This window comes from Melospiza melodia, chromosome 5 (genome assembly GCF_035770615.1).
Source record: "Melospiza melodia melodia isolate bMelMel2 chromosome 5, bMelMel2.pri, whole genome shotgun sequence".
In the NCBI taxonomy this organism is placed as follows: Eukaryota; Metazoa; Chordata; class Aves; order Passeriformes; family Passerellidae; genus Melospiza; species Melospiza melodia.
This window is the reverse complement of record NC_086198.1, coordinates 34,966,044-34,990,357: the sequence shown is the minus strand read 5'-3', so window position 1 is coordinate 34,990,357 and position 24,314 is coordinate 34,966,044. Positions and strand designations below refer to the sequence as shown.

The window sequence follows — 24,314 nt, the reverse complement described above, 5'->3', positions numbered from 1 at the left end:
GGGAGAAAAACTCCAAGTCATTCTATTCATCAAAACTGCAAAATTCAGCATGACCAGCAAGTGCCGAGAGCTGTCTCATTCATAGTTAAGATTCAGAGCAAGATTCCTTCTGTCTGGATAGATTCTGCTTTAGATGGATTTTAGTCTCCTCACCTTCTACTCACAGATAACTGTTTATCAACCCCTCCTCTTCTGGGAAGCCTTAAATTCAGCCTTGAACCTTACCTGCAGCAGCACAAACTCAAAGCTTTTGGGCAGGAGACCAGCCTTTCACCCAGGCTCACTAATTAGTGTTAGACCAAAATAACATAACTCCAACTTTCTGGGTTTTACCTTATGTATAAAGACCAAGCAACAATATGAAGGTACCTTCAGAAGAACTCAACATTCTTAATAACTGCAACGTCCAATCCTTGCCACACTAGCTTCAAGAATATCAGTCTGGATGGCATAACAGAGCTATTTAACATGGTAACAAGTCAGGTGACAAAGAGAAGCTTTATCCTGAATGAGTTAACACCAGGGAGAGGTTTCCAGACAGACGATTTTTCATTACACACACGAAGGGTTCTCTTCATTTTGCATTTCCAATTCAGCTGCCTGAATGCCAAGAAACACATAATTTTAGTGCCTAAATTTAACACTGACTGCATTCTGCAGAAAAGCTGTACACACACCTATTTCTCTTTGATAACCACAGATCTGGCTGGTCTATATACAGAAAAAATGAGAATTGACACTGACCTAAGCTCACAGCAAGGAAGGGCTGATGAGACAGAGCTGTTTGAACAGGATATTTCACAAGGGTTGCAACCCAAGAAACATTTGCAGCAAGGACACGGTTCCTAATGCCATTCCTTAGAGAGGAAAATCTGGAGCCAGCCCAGACACCCGTGTTTTCTTCAAGAAAAGCCCTGTCATTGTATCCTGGCTCCTAATTGCAGGTGCCCCCTGGGGCTACAGAGTGCAGCTGTACGGAGGAGTGGCTGGACCTGCCAAGACAGATGTGAGGTTCGACTGTGAGGAATGAGGAATTCTCTGAGGCACAGGACACAGCTAGGCTTGGCACACTCCCTGCTGAAGGCAGTCAGGAATTGGGATGCAACAGAGCAAGGCACGAGGTTTAAATGCACACTCTCACACTCTCTAGTATCAGCTTGAGGCTTAGGTAATTTTCACTTGCTTAAGGACTGGTTTGCATGGCAGGAGTTCCAAAGAACACAGAAAGAAGAAAACAAAAATGTCAAAGAGAACATGCATTTTACAATATCAACAGTCTCAAAGCCTTGACAAGGTACAGTTGCTTTCCTCGAGGGACAGCAGCATTTTCCCCTGAGCAATAGTCCTTGCTGGATACTCTAGTGCTGTATTACAGCAGCATGCTAAAACAACTCACAATGCACCCCCTTGACCGTGACATCCTTGGGATTCACCACACCACACACTGAGGGACCTATGGAGATCATGACAGTGACCTTTATCACATCTCTAGAAGTGGCTTCGGGGAAGATGCTCCCTGCTTGCTATCATTTCCTACAGTATAACCAGACAAAAAGGGCAATTCTCAATGTACCTACAGTGAGTAAGCTGTGAGAAGCAGCATTTCAGAAGAGGAGTGCTTGAGGAGTCTTCCTTTCATGACCAAAGAATGCAATATTTACCAAAGAAAGGAGAAGTCGTGATAACATCAACATCAATAAAAAATATCTAAGAATAAGAAAAAGGCTTAAATTAAAAAAAAAAAAACAGAGTCTAGAAAGTCTTCACAAGAGTTCAAGCTTGTTAGCATTGTTTCAGTGAAAAAAACATGAAAAACACCCATAGATAGAGCTGACCATAGATAGAGCTGACCATAGAGCTGCCTGCATCAGCAGTCTCAGCTCTTTTTGATTTCTACAGCCATGTGGAATTCAGTGACAGAGGAATATACCTGTACCCCAAATCACTTCAAATCACCTGAAAATAGGAATCTGATATTAATAAATCCAAAGTTCTGTAATGCTGATGTTGCAATAAATTTTACCTATAAAATAACTTATGTGGTATTTTTCCATGGTTTGAAGCAATAAAATTTGCCTGTTTGTTTTTCTATGTAGAACTTTATTTCTTTAGAAGAACCTGCATTTGATCTCCTATTTTACATTTTCATGCCACTGTGTTAAAATTCAGACCAGGACCTTTTACCTCTACTGCTCAAAGCAGGAGGTATCAAAATGCTCTCTTAAGGTGAAAATTAGCATCTTTGAATATTCAGAATTTGGTTTTTAACTTACAGACTCTCTATGGAGAAGATCTTGCTGAGAGAAAGCTGAGTCATGGAAGCAAGTTTTGCATTTTGTTATGAACACAGACAGCAAGGCTCAATGCTCTTGTCATTGGCTGCAGAAATGGTTTCTGCAGCCCAGAACCTGCTCATGTGAAAATCTTCCTGGTACAGGAAAGAAATATCACCTTATTAAGCAGTAGATTTACCATTCTGAACATACTGCTGGGCAGTCACAATTATAGGCATCTGCAGGCAGCCAGCATGAAACAGATGCATTTGAATAGAGATCTTCAATTTGGATTGGTTTGGGGGGTTTATAACTTGCTCTGCTTGCTGTTTCAGGGTTTTTAAATTCACTACCAAAGTAGCACTGATCATAGAACAAATACTGTGAGGAATCCCAAAGACCCAAAGGACACCATAAGTGAGTTCCTACCACTTGCAGCTTTCTTTAGTTTGTTGTTTCATTGCTAAGCATAAATGACCAAATTCTTGGCTTCTGTAAATCATTTCCCCCTGATAACCCTCATGGAAACTCTTCCACAAGACAATACAGGCTGGAAATGCAGCCTACTAAATTCTTCACAGAGGTTCTCAATCCAGAAACTGCACAGGCACATAAAAGTGCACATAATCTTAAAAAATATCTGACAAAGTTGAATCATGAGTATCAACACAATTTTTAAAATGACAAACAACTTTTTTCTGCTGTCCTAATACCAAGATTAAAGCAATGGGCTCAACTAAAATATCCATACATAAGCAAGAAATTGTTCTCAATTTATCAGATCAAATTTATCAAAGCCCAGTAAGAAAACTCTGGTTTAGTCTTACCTCAGGCCTGTGCTAGGGCAACTGTTTACTGCGAGCCTTGATTAGAAACAATAAAGTTGGGTCATACTTAAAGGTAAAAAACATACTCTTAAAGGGTAACAAAAACCCTTTTCATCAAGAACTACTAAAAAGTTCTGGACTGAGTAGTCATCAATATTATTGAGGCATACTACATTTATCTAGAGACATATTTTTAATAACTTTCTTCTAATAATCCCCATCACTATATTCCCATTCTGTTCTTTACCAGCCTGGACACTACCACAGTGCTGGTGACATGCTGGGGATGCATTACATGAAAAATGAGTTTTAAATGCTTTAAACAAAGAGCAGAAGAAAAGGAGGCATATTGTTAAGCATTTTACTACAGACATTTAAATCTCTACTGATTAGAATGCTGCTTAACTGCTCTGAACATAAAGGTCTGCTCTGGCCACTCACTATGAAATACAACTTCACAGGAAATATTCTGAAGTCATTTTAGTGTTACTAAATTGGAAATCTTTGGATATACAACCAAACCTGGAGTGAACAGCAAGGCTCAGACTTTTAAATCAGTTATGAAAACACCAAAATAACCTCTGAGTACCCCTACTTACAACATTACTGACTAAAATATTCAAGCATTAACAGCTCAAATGAGTAAATCCAGGCTGAGAATGAGACCTTACAACTGCATATTAAAAAGACATTTTCAACTCGTAAAAAGGTGATATGAGACATGAGCTGTCAAGGGAAGCCTTTGAAACCCTTTAGTATCACATAACAAACCCTGGAATGTGTGATTATTGAAAGGTTTACATTCCCTCATAGCTGTTAGAAAAAAAGGGAATGGTTCAGGCAGCACAGCAATTCTGATGGACAGAAATTCTTTTTCAAGTCCTTCAGGTAAGCAGTTTGTAGTTTCTACTGTACCTGCGGTATCCTAACCTCCATGCTGCATTGCTTAATGCAGTACTAGAGACCCTTATAGGATAGGGATTCAAGCATTACAGTTTGTCAAGGAAAAATATTTATAAATATTAAATATACAACGTTTAAAAACGTTTAAAAGAAGGTTGTAAAGACTTCAACAGAACACAAAAGTTTAGTTTAGTCTTCAAATTACCCTTTGCCTTCTACAACACTTTGTACAGAAATACCTTAAAGCTCTTGACATCACACAATTTTTCTGAGATAAACGCTGTTACTTTTCAGCAATTGCAAAAGTATCACTATCTAAAGAGCAAATGATTTGTTCAAGGTGTCTGAGATAAATGTCCAGCACACCGTCTGGTCCATGACCATACACTTACTTCCCCTCTCCTTTCTCCCACAACTGCCAAGTGTAAAGAGTTAATAATAAGGCAGAGTTCAGAACCAGTTCTTCCATGACACCTGACTGGGGATGCTGACAGTGAGAGAAACCCTCTTTCTTTCACTTACCATTCCATTAGGAAGAGAAAACCCCACCACACCAAAACCTGAAGCAATTATCCAGCATATCAGGCATCGAATTGAGTAATATACAAGTTTTCTGCCATTTCCCGAGGGCTGCACATGACAGCTGAACCGAGCAGCAGCATACATCAATTTCTGACAGGATTTGGGGAATCCAAGCAGCTACAACCACCCGAAGTTATGAATAATTACTGCACTAGGCTGGCTAATTCTGTGCCCCAACAGAGCCATAACCAATTCCCACAGACACTAGAGGGCAACAGCATCCCGCTGAACAGCTCCGCGAGGAGAGCGAACGGGAAAAGCCCAGCCCCTGAAGGGCTGCTGCGGGGACCGCGCCAGGCAGATGCTCAGTGCGCCGGGAAACAAGAAAAACAAACCCAAACCCCAAGAAAGCCTACAGAACAATCCCGCAAACGCTGCCTCGGCAGCGGGAGCCTCAGTGCCGGCAGCCGCCCCGTCCCGCCGCGCTCCCGGCCCGGGCAGTGCCTGCATTGAAGCGGGAGCCTGCGGGTGGCTCGGGCACAACTTTGCCGGGGGCACGGAGCCGGCGGGCGCAGAGCTGAGCGGCTTCGCTGCGCCGGGCCCGCGGGCACCGCCCGCCCCGCTCGTTACCTCCGGGCGCGCTCCGCCGGCATGTCCCCGCGAGGTGCCTCAGATCCCGCCGCCGTCTGTGCCCTCCGAAGAGCCTGCTCCGGGAGAGGCGCCGGGGCACGGAGCCGCCCGGGGCGCGGAGGTGCGGCGGGGCTGCCGCCGGGGGTGCAGCACCGCCCGGCAGCCTCGCCGCGCCCTCCCGGAGGAGGAGCCGCGCTCGCCGGCGAGGGGCGGGCGGGGGCTCCGCCGCGCCGCCTCCCACATCGCCCGCCCTCCTCCGGGGCTCGGCCGGGCCGGGGGCGGCTGCGGCCCCGCGCCCTCAGGCTGCGCCCGCACGCAGCGGCCCGAGGCGCCCGCCCCTCACGGCACCTGCGGCGCCCCCCTCCCACACGGGGGCCGCCGCCGCCTCACTTGTGGGATTCTTAGTCCGTGTCTTAAATAAAGTATGATTAAAAAAAAAATCTTTTTTTCTCCTCCAAAACCAATTTAGGAAGCCCCTGCTGCAGTCGCGCTGAGGCGAAGTTTAAGTCACACCCTCCCGCCAAATCTCTCGCTGTCGGTGCAGCTTTAGGTATGGCCGATTTCTGAGCCGGTCTAAAGGTAGCACACAAGGGTGGAAATTCCGTGAGGTCAATTATATTTTGTCAAGACAACGTAGGGTTAAAATCTTGAGAGAATGCCAGTTAACGTGTTTGCAGCCTCGCTGCTTTTCTTTATTGAATTTTCTAACCCTATGTTAAACACAGTTAGTCCCACTGTATTTTTCACTGACACCCTGCATCCCTCGCTCTGAAGATGGAACTGCTCCATTACTACAGGTGAAGGAGTTACGATTCCCTGTGTGAACTAAATTAGCTTTCACAAATGGGAAATAAAATGAATAAATTTTACAAGTGCCCTCTTGATCTAGCTAATTTACCTCACAATTGCCCAGTGATTGTTAGCTCACCTAATGGCTGACAGTTCAATACATCGGATTAACTCCATCACTGACTGCTTGTCTGTCCAAACCTTCCTCTCTGTGACTAACTCAAGGCAAAAACTTAAGGAGAAAAGCTACAGCCACCTGAATGTTGCTTTTCCAAACATCAGGAGAATTTACAGCTCTTAATTCAGGAATACTGTTATTTACTTTCTCCTCTTTTACTCCCTTTTATTCTCATGACACACAAAATACCCCAAATTTTACTGTCTTCTAGACTACAAAACAGTACAAGGTCCATAAGCTAGACTTAGCGTAGAAAAGAGAACTCGTCACAAGGGCTTACTATGTGTGAGGTTATTAATCCCTGGAATAGAGAGTCAATCTGAAATCCTGTTGCCCTCTCAGTATTCTCCAGAAAGGGACTTCCTCCCCGATTAAGCTTCTCAACTAGGTGAATATCCTGACACAGTCTTGTTTTGGGGACTCTCTATTATGACGGACTTTTCCTACAACAGGCTAGGAAGCATGGGGTGGAAGTCAGTCACAAGTGCCCGAAATTCTCAGCTGTGAGTTCAAAGCCACATTTTCCCTCCTATCCTTCTCTCTGAGCAGCTGTTTTTAGGTTATCACTGGCCAGCCTGGTCAGAAACCTGGAGAGCACCTGTCCTCAGAAGCACTTGGTTGCTCACAGAGATGTGCCAGACACCTCACAGCTGAGGGCGGCAGCACTGCACATCAGCAGCTGCAGCACTGAGCCCTCCTGGTAGGAATATTAACAACTTTCATCTTTCTTTTCAGGTTTTTTGCTCTCGAGCTGTCAGTGCAGCCTGAACTGGGAGTGATGTCTTAGCCATTCTTAGAGAAATACATCTTAAGGCACCGCTGACTGCACTTTTGGCCAAGATTTCTGCCTGGCACACAGCACTTCTCAAAAAAATAGGAAAATGAGTAGTAAATCCAGACAAGAAATTAGGGAAGAGGAAAACCTACTGAACTGCAGGCAAACAGAGACACATCTAGACAACTGCTACTCTCCACCATGAACTAAGGACTCAGCTTTCTGCATTTGTTAATGCTGGCCTCTACACATAAATGCTCCCTTTCCCTTTCATGTTTTTCTTCCAACTGAAGTCTTCACCTGAACGATGTCCTTGTGCATCATCAGCAACCTCTCTTCCTCAAATGAACTGAATCCCACCTTGTCTCAGGGTCTCACTAATTTCAGGCAATTACTGCAGGAAACAGTTCTAACCATCACATGGTTCTACATCTGCAAATGAACTCTTAGTCCCACTCAAACCTGTGCAAAATTTGCTTATTTTTGGTATGGTGATCATTACTACAACTCCCAGCACAAACTGCTCATAGAATGGACAGACTGATTATACTGCACATCAGAAAGGTCATGGTTTGGAGTGTTACTTGTAATAACAACACTTTTCCATTAAGAAAGAAATACTTTATCCAGTCTTGCTATTTCCAAGTTTAGAGATGTCTTTTAACCAAACACTCATTTTTATTTGTATTATTTTTGTTAGAATTTTCTTGCAAGAAGCAATTAAATTGAGATAGGTATTTGAAAGCAAGGAGCATCAAGGCAATTGCCTGTTATTAGTAATTTCATGATTACTTTTTTAAAGCTATTATAAATGCTACCAGTCAAAAGGCAAACTTACTGTAGATTTAAAATGCCCTTTGGATTAATCACAAACTTGTTAAACTGGGAAAGGTTTTCTTTACACATTTCATCAATATAATGAGGAGAAAAACGTGGCCTAAGATTTAAGAAATGCTTGTGGTCAAAAATGTAATCAGCTAAGAGGCTATGTCAGAGAAGAAAAAAACCCCAACACTGTTCAAGTTTATAACTGAACTACATTTTCCCAGTATTGTTATTACAATAACCTTCACTTGTGAAGTGTGTAAGGACTATTCTCTAGCAAACAACACAGGAAGCCAGCCACACTTATGGATTTTTCCCTATAAAGCCACTATCTTTCAGATGGAAAACCCACTTATTGTTCCTTTTCACAACTTTGTATTTAATTTTCAATACCCTAGCCTAAAAAAATCCCACTATCTGCATACATTGCAGTAATACCTTTCAAACCAGTGGAAGGAAGTTGCTAATTACATGCCGTGGGCGCTGCCTGCTTGGGAGCAGCAAGACGCTTTTATCTCCAGGCTTAGAATAAACTATTGTTATAAATATGTTTTGTTCCATGTTAATCAGGGTATCGAGACAATTGTCATCTTGTACAATGATCAAATGGGCAGCTCAGGAATTCATTAGGTGTGTCTGTTGCAAGCTGCAAACCCACCCATTACTGCTCAAGTCATGCCATGTGAAGTCTAAGACGGATCCATTAATGAGGAGGACTGAGCATTTTCTGTTGCAATTTACCAGGAAATTTGCTTATGAAAAGAGTGAAAAGACTCTTCCTTCCCATTATATCAGGTTCAGAGGTTCCAAGTTAATAAATATACAAAAAAAAAAAAAAAGCAGCGGTGACTCAGAATGTATTAATTTTAGTGAGTTGTTTTGAATGTATGTCAATTTGAGTGAAAGCTCCTTAGCAATATTGAAATTTGTTACAGGAAAAGGATAATGGGGATGAAAGAAAATTAAAAAGAAACAGTCGCTATAAGCACAGTTAAGAGTCTACAGCATCTTTGCCCTTTTAAAGAAAGTAATATGCAATTAAAACTTCTGTTAAAAATTGATTTTAGAATATATAATAAAATAGGGCTAAGAAGAATTTGTATTATTACCCTAAAATCAATTCATTTTCCACATGAATAACAAAGGAAAAGTTCTAAAATAGTCTTGTTATTTGCAGAGAGGGAAAACATTCAACTGCTATACCCAGCTCTTCAGTAGAGCAATAATCCAAACAATTGCCAAAGCAGAATGCCATTCACAGTCAGCTGGAAAAATTGTCATAGTTTCATCTTTCCTTTCCCTTAGTAGAAGTAACTCTGGAGAAAATGAGTAATTTAGCTGACTTTTCTTGCAAAAAGCAGCATGCTTTAGCACTGCCTTCAACTTCCTCATACCCTTCCCTTCCTTCTATATAAAAAAAATCCTTCCTGCCCTCTGTGCTCCTGAGCACCCAAAGCACAGCCCCGCTTCCCTGTAGCAACAAAGAGCAAGAACCAGAGAAGTTCGCACAGGAATGGGAAGTTACTCAGCATGCAAGGTAACACTGCAGGATCAATGACATGACTGTCTGCTCCAGACTGAGAGCTCATCAGCTGAGAATCACTGAGGTGAGAAAGGACGTGGGGACCAGTCAAAGTTAGGGAGTGTCTGTCAGCTGCCAAAGAGATGTGTCTGGAAAACACCGCAGGCAGTGCTCAGAGAGGAAAAGGAGAGGTGGATATGTGCAAGTGTTGATGCTACTTCATATGGCTGAGGTACACCCTCCCTTGGAAGGCTGGTTTAAGTTCAGGGAAAGTGATTCCAAGTGGCAGAGGTGCAGAGAAGATCAGGTGAATACACAGCCTGTCCCACGATTGTCGAGGTGAAGGTTGAGAGGTGATATAGCTGCAGCACTCGAGGGGGAGACATCAATATGCAGTGGTAGCTCACAAGTATTTAAGGCAAAGAGATTTTTGGCATAATAATGATTGGGTAAAACTGGTGCAGAAAGTTAGGATGGAAATTAGAAGAAGCTCTTAAATCACCAGAGTGAAGCAGACCTGTTCTGAGTAGTGAGGGCAAAAAGAGTGGTTAACTTTGAGATGGAGCTTGAGTGACAATCAGACATTGTTCATCACAGTGCTAGACTGGCCTTGATGGCTGAAGAACATCTATCAATCAGTGACCCCAGAGTTTTTATGGTGCTGGGAGATCAAATTCAGCAAGAACACAAATAAATCCTCATCACTGATGTTGAAGTTGCTATCAGCTGTTTCAGCTGCGGTGGTTTGTTTGTCACACTGGTTGTTTCAGGCTGTCTGTAGGCACTAGAGAAGATGAGCATCTGCACTCTGTTCACATGAATATGAACATCTCCTCACAAGTCATCATTTTTTAATGAAAGCCTGTATTCTGGAACATAAGATGTTAGCCTCCAGGGAAACATATCAGCTTGTCATCTGTCCCACAAGTCAACAGGTAAAGAAAAAAAGGTGATATTGTTTTCTTTCCTGCTAGAATTCATTTGAATACCAGATCTTTCTGCTTATTAATATTTCAGTTCTCCCCAAACATGAAATGGATTGCAATATCAGATAAGCTGGTAGAACTCTTATGTTTGATATATATTATTTTGATTCAATCATAAGAAATTACGTCAATAGGTTGCCCCTATATAATTATGCATCATGCGCAGAGATCTTAATTACCCTGTTCATCAATATTCATGATAGCCCATATTATCCAGGGTATTATCCTATATTGTTATATGTGATGCCACATGAATACCATATGGGAGAGGGATTTAAAAAAGGTTACAGGCTAATGAGTGTATTTTATTCCACTCAGAAAACTCAAGAGAAACAGTTCTTTTCAAAGATCCAAAGACTGTAATTACATGTAAAATGTTAAGTCACCTTAAAGGCAAATACTAACCCAGATGGACTAAAGATTAAAAGCTAAACCTTCCTATTGTTATTAGTGCCCCACTGCACTAGATATTGTGCAAATATATGAAAAAGGTGATTCTCATCATAATTCTACCTTTCAGCTTGGTTGTTATAGAGCAGAAATTGTAGTAGGTTTAAGCTAGCAGCTGGTGGTCATATAATAGCAGTGAATTATAATGATTTATAATGCCAGAAATTTTGTATGTAACTCCCTGTGATGTTTCCTAGGAGCTGTGCCTACAAAATACTGCTTTGGCACGTCAGCCTTACCACTTAATTTGATTTACACATTGTGTGCCACAGCCCTTGCACATCGTGCCTACTCTTCGGCCACAAACTCAACAGGGCACAGAGGCAGCTGGACAACTCAGGGGACTCACATGAAATCAGGATGCAGCTCCCTGCCCACTACCTGCTTCTCAAGTGTCACTGGCCTCTGTGATTCTAAGGATGTGTGAACAGGAGGGATGCTCCTGCCATCCTTCAGTGCAGCAGGGGGAGCACAGCCAATATCTCTGGCACACCAGCACGACTGATGCTGTAACAGCTCCCTGTGCCTTACAACATGATTTATAACTATCTCGACAGTGTTTGAAGTCTTGATTCTGCAAACAACTCAAGTGCCACTGTACACATAGGAGATCAGAGGGCTGCACCCAGGAGGCTCTGGGAAGGCTGAGCCACACTGAGTTCAGAGAGGAGGCCCAAGTTCATCATGAGTGAGCACCACAGCCAGCAAAGAACTGAGGAGTTGGGATTCTGCTGAGGAGCTCCTCCCTCAGTCCACTTTTGAGGCTGGTGTTTTTCACTGAGGGGCACAATCAGAACTTCTCAATTCAAACAGAATATTGTTAGTTAATTCTTTTCTAGAATTAGTATTTTGCTCTTCCAAACACTATTTGCTATTTGAAGCAGACTGCAGACTGATGGAGGTGCATGTTTTGCCTGTAGCAAAGCAGCATTCTCCTTCTTTATCTTAACACTGCAATGTTTCTCCTCTTTGACATAAACAGTGTCCAAAGCACTCTAATCCCATCCATGCCCAGTACAAACAGCACAAACAAGGAATGATTTATGCATGCTTGACTCCACTCTGTATCTTATTCGATGAAGATGAATTACTGTGCTGGACAGGGACACATTCTCCTGAAAAATCCATCTTTGTAGATTCTGGTGCTCAATCTCATGCCTTGTGCAAATGCATTTTAGTACGCTCTTGCCACTTTCCACTTGCTGATGCCACACACAGCAGAGTGGCCCTGGCAGAGCACTGAGGGAGGTTCCCTTGCTGGATCCAAGATACAGTTCCAGCTTACCACTTCCAAATGACTCTGCTCTTGTGTTCCAGGACAGGTGTCATTTCCCAACTTCTGCCACATGCTGATAACGTTATTTAAGCAAAAGACCGAATCCTCTCCCTCTTTCCTTCCAACATCCCATTGTATGCTCTGCACTCTCTGCCTTTGTAGCCACTTAGGAGACAAGTCCGTCCATTTATACATTTAGCAAGAATTTAACTTTGTTGATACTGGACAGAAAGCCAAGGGTCTGCATCTTGTGACAAGTTTTATGCATGCCTGTGGTATGGAATTGATGCTTCCTTCTAGGGAAAAATGTTTTAAAACCCATGAATTGTTGATATAGGTTCAGCTCCTATCAGAATAACCCCAATACAGTTTGTCCTTAAGTAACTGGACAGGTACATTACCCATTGCTCAAACCAACAAAGCAGCAAATTAACAACAAATAAGCTAATTTTCCCCATTCTCCTTCCATTTTCTCTACCTTTCAGTATGAACTGATCAAACTCAAATTTAATTTGTCTCCTCCCACAGTATCTTACACTCTAGCCATATAAACACTGAATAAAATCCATGTTCAAGCTCCTTCTTCCAAAGGTAACACAGTGACAGCACTCATGTGAGACAAACTGCATTGCAGTTTTTAATAAATCAGTCTTTACAAAAGCATTTCTACAACTCCTCTTCTAGAACTGGCAGTGTAACGAAGAATGTCCCTACCTCTTAGTCTCAGACCAGAATATTAAAATACCTCGCAACAGTTTAATTTCTCTCTGAAATTTTTAATTACAGTCTCTGCTCCTTTTTTACTCAGTACAGCTTTGCTTACAAGAGACAATATTCTGTGATTTCAGGGCCACAGATACCAGGTACCTGCTCAGTTCCTGTATCCCAGCTAAGATAGCAGACAAACCCCCTGTGGTGCTGCCACGTGCTTTCCTTGCTGCAGGCATCCACTGGGCTCTCAGCTGAGAACTCTCACTTCACAAAAGCCACTGAACAGCAATCAGGAAAGGTTCATTATGAATACCCCCTGCATACAAAGCTACACTGACCTCAGAGAATTTTTTTGTATTATAGGACCAGGGATCAGACAGTGTGATTTCCAGCTGGTGCGGACAGGAGCTAGCTTCAAACATCAGCTCTAGAAGCAAAAAGCTCTATGAGGGTAATGATGCCCTTAAGACACACAGTTGTATAGGTTTTTCCTTTAAAAACAATCAATCACATCCCTTTTCCCAGCCTTCAAATAAAAAGAACAATACTTTTCTATATAATTGTAAGGCTTCACTCCCAACATGATCTAACAAGAGTGATGCCAACTCCTGTATGCTTCGAAGAACTATTGCACAGAAAATGTCCCCCTGTTCTGCAGTAGACATTCCCTAGTGCAATGTTTAGTCTTTCAGCCTTAATTTAATTTTGTAGCATTTGCTTGTACATGCTGTTGTTACCCACATAAGCTTTTCCTTTCTCTCTCTCTTTTTTTAATTAGAGGTGCCATTTACAATTCGCCTTCTACCGGGTCAAAGAAGAGAACAGAAATACAACTTTACATAACAACTGGCAATTCAAATTGTTAAATCAAGCCAAGAGTCAGTAAAATGCAATGTTAATTTTCATAGGGTAGACAGAATATGAAATATTTTTATATCCCTAGTCATTTACAGAGTACATTAGGTTTATGTTTTGAAATCAGATTGTTACCAAGAGCTTTCTGTTTAAAAATATTCCATGACACAAAGAAAGGAAAAATCTGAGACTTACTGGGCAGCAGGGAAATTGTCACCATGTTGAATGCTCTGTTATTCCTGCCCTGAATTGGCAGCTTGGGCAATATTCTTATAGGAGAACTGGGAGAAGCTAAATCACATGAACCCTCCTATCATCTCATGCTCAGATGGCTACGGGCAAAATGGGTATTTAAATTATAGTGCCTGTTTAGTTAAACTCATTTCTTCCACCACTGACCAGAAGCAGTAGGATTTCAGGAGTTAGCTCTCCTCTTGTGCTACTTGTAATTATCCATTTTCTGAACTGCCATTTGCACTTTACTGTGCACAAGAGGGAGAAGATCTTTTTTAGCTGGAGGTCTGGGTATACTCAAACCTTTTGTGACATCTCCAGTGGGTGTCCATAGATCATTCAGTGCTGAGTGGCAGTACTGGAACCCAGATTTATTCTCTTCCCTTTTCCAGCTGTGCTGGTAGGCACAGTCTCACAGGTGTAGACATGATGGAAAATGTAAAGCACAAGAAAAAGAACACAAATCAGAAAGGCCTCCATACTTGCAATGACAAGCTTTTTAAGTCACAGCATCTGATACTATTTTGTCCTTCCCAAACTGAAACTACTGGCAAGAGCCTTAAAATCTCTTGTTGAGCTAAGAACAAATTGCACATACAACCAACCCTATGGCAACCTGCATGAAAGTGTTCATTGCTAACCTTCAGTTATGTAATCTGCTCTTCAGGAACTGGTCCTATTTTCTGGAGAACATCCTTGGATCCTTCCTCATCAATTTTGTCTCTGTGGCTCATCAATTAGCCTCTAAGGAATGAGATTAAGGACTTCTACTCTTTGTCAAAAACCACAACCCTTTCTTTGATCCTATTACAAGACAGCAGCATTACTGGGAGTGTCTTTGTTCAAAAATGTTCATAATGTGCATTTCTCCGACGTTCATCAGAGTTACTGGCATCTCTCTTAATCAAAGTGAATAAAAACATCAGTATCATGTTTTCCACAAAGTTTTCACTTTGCAGTCACCCACACTTCCTGACAAATAATGAGCTCGCCCAACCTCATATTCCCAGGACTTTTTTTTTCTTTTTCTGTTTTTTTTTTTTTCATACAAAGTAGGGCACAGAAAAAAAGGACAACCTGGTCTGTCAAGTGGCTGAAAAACATCTACTAAGCCTTATCCAAATATTCCTACATAATGAAACCTCTCCTGTCAGTCCATGAGACTGAAGTTCAAGTCTTAAAGGCTCATTTTCAATATCTCCTCACATAGTAGAAATCCAGGAAGAGATTTCTTTTGAGAATAAGGACAGCCTATGTCCATGTTGCTGCTGAATTTCATTTACCTCTATGAGAAATAACTGTCTTTCTTCCTGGGAATTGCAAATAGTAGAATATATTCATTTTCTATTTTTCTATTCCTATTTTAAACGAAGGCAATAAGACTGAAAAGATGAAGCTTGGACACAGGTGGAAAAGGACACAAACTGACAAGAGTAAGCAAAATCCAGAACTGGTTCCAGCAGGGAACCAGTTACACTGGATCTGTTCTGTGAAACTGGGTGGTGCTGCTGGGACAGCCTGAGTGAAGGGATTGAAGTGGATCACCTAAAGTGGGAGAATCCATAATGAGTCTTGTGAGCTGTAAGAAGATTGATAAAAAACGTGCTGGATGGAAATTGTTGCTATGGCTCTCTTGTAGTCTGTCACACCAGCTGGGCACTTAAATCTTTGCTGCCTCCTCCAGTTCTGTGACGCACAAATGACCTCATCTGAGACACCCCTGTACATAAACAGAGTCCAAGGGAGCAGAGGCAATGGGCACCCATTTTTCACTGTGGGGGAACCACTGGCACAGATAAGACTGTGGAGTCTCCATCCCTGGAGCTGTTGCTGTGGCTGACACAGCTGGAGCAGGGGGGCTGGATGAGATGACCCCCAGAGGGCCCTTCCAGCCTCAGCCATTCAGTGATTCTGTGACACCAAAGGATTTCACTCTACACTTGCTGCTGCTGTGTGGGTGTTGTGTCACAAATGCCTTAAACTCAACTTCTGTACATTCTCAAAAAATCACTGGTGAGATAATTGTTTGACTTGCTTGACTTCCTTGAGGACAAATTAGATTCTCCTCATATATGCTTTACCTTTCCTTACATTATTATCTTGCTCCTGTAGACCTTGTTCAATGAGGCAAAAACCCTGTGATTTTAATGACAATATTGCCATAGTTACTGCAGGACTGTGCCCTAGAAAATCATCAAACTTTTCTCTTCTTTTTTTCTAATTCCCATTTTAGAGGCAAATTACCTGTGGTGCTTCCTGCAGTTTATTTATGCTTCAGAGTGCAGCTCTTTGGCTGCAAAGCTCTTCACCTGCTGATAGCTGATATGATAGAAACCCAAGCCCTGATGTTCCTAATTCAATCTTGAATTTAGCCTGGTGCCTTGTGAGCAGCCATCCAGTCTCTGTGCTCTCAGGTACAACTGGAGGGGCCTCTGCTGTGCCAACCTGACAGCTCTAGCCAACCTTGGCAGCCTCTGAGTTTTACAGGCTGCTTTGCTTTAAAAGCGGGCTGTGATGCTGGGACCAGAGTAAGTACAAAATATGTTACCATCAGATATACAAACAAATCTCTGAGGCACAGGAGATGTTCTTACAAGAATGTTCTGCTCTGCTTGGTTCAGTCTCCTTGGTCTGAAACTTTTGAACTATACCAGAATTGGAGATAATTCAAAAGCTGAAAAAATAAACCCCTTCTCGTAGACACTTGATGTCATTTTCAATGAAAACTTAATTAGTTTTCTTTGCCTGCGACCAAAAAGCATGTCTTTTCTACTGTCAGACCTGGAACAATTATGAAACTTAAGCACAAGTACATGTCATGATGCTAATGAAGCTTTGTCTTCGTTTCAATCTACTCTATGCAGAAGCAATCAGACTAAATCACACTCAGTAAAAATAACCCACATCCAAAAAACCTAAACCAGCCCAAAATCCTATTTTCTCCTATCTTTGAGGAATTTAAGGCAAGAGTAAAAAATGAAGAGAAATTTTACTGTCTCTTGACCTCTAAAACACATAAAAATAAATACATAAATCATATTTAGCTTAAAGCTGATCACTCTCTTTTTCTGTTTGATATTTGACTTATGCTCAACAAGAGTAGCCAGAAGAAAAGTTCACTGCAGGAAAGGAAATTACTACAACATTTTTTTTCCCCCTTGAATACTTAAGATGAGTCTTTGTTCATGTTCATGAACTATGTATCTCCTTAAAAATAATTTATTTAATGTCATGGTTTTTGGGGAATATCTGTGGAAACACTACAAATGGGGATGCAGCTGTGAAATAACTCCTGCTTTTTCTAAGCGAGTTGGAGATAATTAGGTGGAGAAATAGCTATTCCCATTGTTTTTATTTTTAATATAGAAAGAGGGATGCACGTGATCAAGGTATGAACCAGAGGACAGGTTAACTCTGAGATAGATAACTCAGAGTTAAGGTCAGTATAGAAAGTTTTAGGAAATAACATCTTTGTATGTCCATGTACTTTCATGCCATGCATAGAATTTAAATAATTTCCTATATTCATATGGTAAATATGTGCATGGTGATATTTCCTTTATTGCACAGAATTTTACCTTTCCAGCTTGACAGAATGTTGGGATGGCTTCCCTCTAAGAGCAAGTGGGGATGGTGTCTAAATTGCTCTGAATGGGTACGGAGGTAAAAGGAGAGGAATAACATCTCCAAACTTGATTACGATGATGGATGTGGAAGGCTGGTGATTTATGCAAATAGTCAAGGCTGCCTCTAAGGTAGGCTGTCCCTCCTGCAGGCTGCAAGAACAAGGCACAGGCACTTAGCAGGAAACAGAAGAACAGAACATGTGACCACTGAAATGAAGCTGGACATGAATGCCCTAATTGTTTTGTCTTACTCCTACTGAATATGACGGCAAACCCTCTACAAGTAACAAACTGATGAAATGTTCGTGTTTAAACTCAAAACAAGGTTGGAGTGAAGAAAATATCTTGGTGTAGAAGTGTTTGAACATTTTATCCTAATATTTATTGCCAAAATTATTGCCTGTAAGCCCTTGACATTGAACCTCTTCACTTTGTTAACTGCTTAACAAACAGAGAACAAAACTGATTGTCTCTGCTGAAGAATGCAAATATCAGAGAAGACATAAATACAGACACACCAAGGGCAAGCAAAGAAACCTGCCTGAAGTCATGTTAATGTTCCCAGGCAGTGCAGGCAAAATTAGGAACAAAATAACTGAAGGGGATGAAATAGGAGGGTCAGAAAAGCTGGAGGACTCTGGGTTAAGGAAGTTAAAGTGAAGATCAGGGGGCTTCTGAAGAGCAGTGAGCAGCCAGACAGAATTTATGAATATGGAAGGGATCTCAGTAATGCCCTCCTCGCTCACTAAACCAGTCAGAAATTAAGATGATCTGACATATACTGACATTTATCTCCTTCCACTGTTCTGATTAAAATTGGTCCACAGTTACTTGTAGCTTTGCAATGTGTTGAAATGAAGAAGGAAAAAAGTACTTTTGAGAGCAGTTAATTTGGAATTAAATTAGTTTCTTCACAGATCAGAAGATATGTACATAGCAGAACCTCATTGATTTATACCAGAATGTAAGAAAGAGCAAAGGACAGTGAGACATTACTCCTCATAGAATTGTAAAGCTATATACCAATCAAAAGCAATCAAACCAAGAGGAAAAAAAAGCATAGAAAATAATTGTGCTCTGAAGGATCTTTTTAAAAGATTTTTTTTTAAAGGAAGGTAGAAATAAAACAGTTTGGGGTTCCAGAAAGTAATTTTCAACACAGAATTCATTCAGGGAAGTTGGCATTTTTCCACTGACTTCAGCAAGGCCCTTTCAAACCTAGAAGGTACCACAGCTCACCTGGAGTAAGCCAGCTGTGCCTTGAGGGTGATGCAGAAGGTTGGATAAAACACTGGACTAGGCACAGGCTGTTGCCTGAGGAACAGGGATCTTGACCCTGCCAAGCATGAGAGAAAAGCATTCCAACCAACACACACATCCATATGTAGTTCTGAGGGCTTCACTTTCCAAAGCAGAAGAAAATATGAGAGAGATGGAATGGGAAGAAAAGTCATACAGAAAAACATAGTTATAACTTGTTTAAAATCAAAGGTTAAAGCCATCCTGTGAAAAAGGAAGAGAACTCCAGGCAACTTTTGGTTCGGTAAAGAAATAAAGGCAACAATAAAAACAAAGCCTACTTGTAAATCTAGGGATGGAATAAATGAGATAGACACCAGCAGAAATGACAGGTTACAGTACAGGAAGTTCATATGGCTTGCTAAAGACATAAAGACTCAAATCCATGACGACCAGAGGTAAATACCTACAGCTGTTAACAGAGATAGAGAAGGGTTGTAACTACTTCATAAATATTCATGAAACTGAAAAAAACAGGACAGTGCACCTGTATCCTGTGAAAACAGGTGCTCTCCAGCCTATCAGTTGTAAAGAGGATCCTAAACTACAACCATGGGGGATGCATGCCTTTAGTCAGGCAATCTAGATTATTTCTACCCAGAAGCCTAAAATTTTGGGTCAGCAATTTTTACTGAGTTAAATTTTTTAATACATCTTGGAATACTAGGGCACTGATAGAACACTTAGGTACTAAAATCTTGTGCCAATATTTAAAACCTTCTGTATGATACGCTTTGGAAATGGAGTAAATTCATAAGGAAAGCACAATTAGGGAAAAATCAAAGCAATTGTGATTCAGCGTGGGAGAAAGGAGAGAGGTAAATGTATGCATCTGGCCTGACATATGTTTTGGCTCAGCTCTGTGAAAGGAAAAAGATACAGCCTGTAAAGAAATGTCACAAAGAACAAGTGATAAATAATGAATAAAGATACTGCTTTGTTTGTTTATAGAATATCAAGAGCATCCTGCTAGGTACATTTTCAATTATCATTCATTCTGCACAGCCCTACTGTGATTGCTTTAACCTTGATTTTAAGACAGCAGTAACAGTAATGTGCAAACATATTGGTACAGCCACAGTAGCAAGGCAAGAATGGTGAAAAGTGTATTTATAAAGCAGTAAAATCACATTAAAACTGCTATGCAATAAAAACTACATTGCAGCAGCATCTGGGGAAAGGGTATTCACAAACCAATAATATCCTATTAAAACTAATGTGCAATAAAAGCCAATTGCAGCAGAATTTCTAACAGCCTTCAGACAGGGCTCTGGAAATGGGTTTTTGACCTTTCCCAGTACTGCTGGCTTCAACTCAGCTCTTGGGGCACTGCTCAAGAAGCACCCAGGACACACCTCAAGTTAAGTTACCAGGCTTTTTTCCCCCCTCCCCATTAATCAAACTCACAGATGTGGTGAGTTAACCAATTAGGCAGCAAGTAACATTCTTTAAAAGGACACCTGAATCTAATTAAACTATTCTGACAAAGAAAAGAATGAAAATATGTGTCTGATTCAAACTAAATGTTTTCAAATAACACATGGCTGTATTTCCACAGATGTTATGCTCCTGCATCCAAACTGCAGTGAAAATAACTGCATTTGAGAATAAGTAGCATCTCTGATTTTTCCCTATGGAAGCTGAATCGCAAATCCACCCAAGTTCATTGGAGTTTTTGCATGTCAGTGAGCAAATGTCAAACTCCCCACTGCTCAGATCCTCTTACACGAAGGGAACCTGATACAGGAAAGCAAGAAAAATTAAAAGTAAACACTGGAAAGTGAAATTAATGTTTGTCAGGGCTGTGGCGGCTTAAATTCAGAGGCTACTCTGCAACTGTAAACAAACCTTGATCAAGGTAAGCAGCACACACAAAGCCATCAGGGAACAACAAAGCTCCAGAAATGTTCTCAGGAGACAAAATACCAGCCAGAAAAAAGTGATGCAAGTGTGATTCTGTGGTGACATGGAGATATAGTGGAAGCTGCTGGGAGACCAAGTGGATACCAGATGAATTACTCCATTAGGGATGACATTCCCTGTTATCCACTCTCCTGTGTTTCCTGGGGGTGCTGATGTACACCCTGCAGGACATGGGACATATGTGGGGCTGAGAACCATCCCTGCTGCAGGGTGTGACTGTGTGTTCCTGCCCCTGAGGGGACAGGGACAGGGCTCCTCACCTCCTGCATCCCACAGAAACAGACCCATGTCCTGTGCTCTGCAGAACAGGGGTACCTTTCTCTGCAAGGCTCCCAGAATCTCAGGTAACAAATTATTTTCCTCTTCACCTAAGGAGACTTCTGCCAGATTTTTTCAGTGAAATTTAGCACTGCTACTACAGACACATCATGCTCTTAGTTCCAATGGAATTAATAACTACTGGGGACTATTCACCTTCAGTTAATGTCTTAGCCCAAACCAAAGCCTGGAAATCCACACACACACAGTACACCATTATAAGATTGTTAATTCTTTACCAGAAACTCATCTCATGTACATCACATATATAAATGTGCTAGCCTCATGTTTTAAACATCTGAAAAAGCCAATTAGGCTTGTCACTGATCCCATTGTTTCTTTCTTTTACATTAAGGCTTCTTTATAGTTGAGACCCCTACATGGGATATGTCTCCAACAAAAAAAAACATAAAAACAAGGAGCTGAATTTTATTCCTCTTGTATAATGAGCTTCTAGTATGGTGCTTACAAAGACTCTGTTCTCATGTAAAGTAAGCAGGAGGGATTAAAAGAGCAAGGGCTGTATTTTACATTCACTTATCAGCTGTGGTTCAGCTCTTCCATGAACTGCATTATCTCATTAAAAATCCACTGACTGTCATGTTGCTCAGTCAGGATATACAGGGGGCTGCTGTTCTCTCCTCTGAGTGACAGGCATCACAAGAAATGTGGTGGGCTGAATGACATGAATGGCTGGGGAGAATAAATCCATAACAGCACAATGCAGTGGAAAAATATTCTTCCAGTGTGATTCCATTTATTTTGGCAGAGATATAGATCAAAGTCCTTGGGACCAAAATTTGGTTTGGTTTCATTTTTTTTCCCCAGTGCAAAAAACAACAAACAAAAAAAAGCATAAACTGGAGATGCAGATAGCTCTTTTTTCACTGCAGGATAAGAACTGAGCACAAGATAGAGATAAGGACACACACCCCTTCAAAGCCTGAGCACTGACCTTGGACTTCCTGAGGACTAACATCTCTGCCAAGCTTAGCAGAACAGACTCCCTGGAATAATTTGGGCTGTAGCAGCCCCAGGTACAGAAACAAACAAACAAAAATTAAGTGCTTACATATTCATTTGTTCTGGACTTTGTAAACTTAAGAAACCACAAGTCAAGGATGAAATTTAAATGGCTTCCTTTATCCGCAAGAGACTGCTGATGTCTAAGCAAACCTGTTCTTTGAGGAGAAGAAGAACATTTTGGGTGTTTGGGGGTGGCAGTGTTTACTTGGGCAGGCTGCTGATGTCTGCTCTTACCTGGATGTGAAGGTGCTTCCCAGTGAAGCCACAGGTGACCACTCCATGAAGCATGTGCCCAAGTGCCCCCTGAACTGACGTATTTCAACAGCTTTGGCTCAGGACACACTTCCCAGTTATAAGAGAGGTTGCAAATAAACAGCTGGGATGACATTTGAGTGTTTCTTTAACTCAATTTGTGACCTGATTTTTCCCACCAGGGACCAGGGAGTTTATTGCTATGAAAGGCTGGATCTGGGATTTGCACATTCAGCCCTTTCTACTGGATGAGTGCATGTCTGCCTCAGTCTTACAGGAGAATGCTGGTGATTGCAATTCTTTACTATTGAGATGACTTCTGCTTTATAACAAGAGAAGTTTTTTACTACAAAATGTGAAGTGGGGAGGAAGAAGGAAGTTTTCCATCAAAAGACAAAGAGAAATGATTGCTCTCCTCACAGATTGAAGTACTAAGTGGATACATTTAAAGCAATGTAGTTCGGGTCTCGGCTTTTTCTAATTATTCCCCTTCTCATAAGAAAATCACAATGATTTGATTGAAAATAGTAATTAGGAAAGTTGCTGTTGTGTTTCACATCATCAGCAATTAATCTCTATTTTCCTCACCCAGCAGGAGTGAGGAAACTCAGGACTGCAAAAAGCCAGAGTATGCATTTCCAGGCAACAACAGAAAAAGCCAACATCAACCTGCTGCTGCCATCAGTGAGCTGCAATACCACAACCCTGCATCAGCTCCCTGGGCCAGGGAATGACTGTATTTGGAGCACATTGTATCCAAAAATTCCCTCTTTCTATATCCACATCATACTGCTGCTGCTAATTTTTTGACTAGCCTCACCTCAGGGCCTCTTTAATCACTACCATTTCCAATTTTCTCTTGCTCATTGAGCCTGTGTGCTCAGGAATAATTTCCCCAGGGGAGATCTCTCTGCTTTTTTTTTTTCAGGTTGATTCTCATTTTGCATTTCCAGTGCAATACACTTTTCTCACTAGGCACTATTTTGTTCTTTTATGTCTCTATTCCTGTGGTGTTTCTAGTACCTGTAACCTCAGTACCACCTACAAATTTTATTCATGTTCTTTTTACCCTCCTCCAAAATACAGCTTTTTTCAGTATTTATGATGAAGCATCTTGCCCTACCAATCCTTGCCTACAGAATAAAAAGATCTCTTAAAACAATGACTTAAAGACGTAATTTTGTTTAATTGTCAAACAATTGAGAAATGAGAAAGATCTCATTTATTTCTTTTACAGAGTCATTTAAGCTTGTCTGGTTCATAAATTTGAAAAGTTTACAAGTGAAAAATAGCACTATAATTCAATACTGTGAAGTCTGGAAAACAGGATCTGGTGCACATTTGTACCCTGTGGATAAAATATGTTCAATTTTCCCTGGCAAGGCTCAGACACCCATGTCAATGGCAACGTAAAACCTAAATTTGACTGCTTTTCCCTAACCATGGCTAGCTGACCTGTGCAGCCTACTGATACATTCCCGCTCTTGACCGTGCCTGACCCATACCTGTGTTTTTTCATTACGAGATTACAAGAAACATTTTTCCTACAATCCTCCTGAAAACATTCACACTGAACAATAGCACAGACTAATCACTTAAATCTATGCTAGGAGAATCGAGAGGCTTTATTTTCCTCTTGACTCTTGAAGAAATTGCTAAGGTTTGGCAAGCTGCTCCTTATGTAAATGCTTTCTTTTCTCATCACCAATACAATGTCACAGTTATTTAAGGGTTTGCTTCAATGCCACAAAAAAGCATATTTTGGTTGCACTTCAGAGACTGACAAGGATTATTTTTAAATTGGTAAACAATGCAGTAGAGTGGCTGCAGAGTAAAGACCCAGAAAGGAGGAGACAAAAATCAGGTCTTTAGGGAGGTCCAGCTGGGACTATGGGGAGATGCCCTGAAATTTTTCCCTCCAGTGATTTCAAAACAGACAGAACCACCTGGAAGAAAATCACTTTTTCAACATCCCTGCAGCAACAGGGAGCTGGTTGCTACAGAAAGGACAGTGGAAACCTGAGAAATATGGAAAGTATCAAAACAAAAAGAGCTTTTAGGGAGGTGCTGCAGAAAGGTGGCCCTGCAATGTAATATTGCCTCTCTGTTACAGG

At 41.3% G+C, this 24,314-nt stretch overlaps 1 protein-coding gene across 2 annotated transcripts in view; it reads right to left on the bottom strand.

The window, feature by feature from the left end:
- Positions 1 to 5,309, bottom strand: part of LOC134418554 (bifunctional heparan sulfate N-deacetylase/N-sulfotransferase 3) — a 52,205-nt gene extending 46,896 nt beyond the window's left edge. The window contains exon 1 of one of the 2 annotated variants that reach the window (XM_063157016.1): positions 5,156 to 5,309. The gene's annotated coding sequence lies outside the window, so the exon portion shown is untranslated. Of the gene's footprint in view, positions 1 to 4,525; positions 4,611 to 5,155 lie in introns of those variants that run through there. The other variant, XM_063157017.1, reaches the window with a different exon arrangement.
- Positions 5,310 to 24,314: the final 19,005 nt, after the last annotated feature.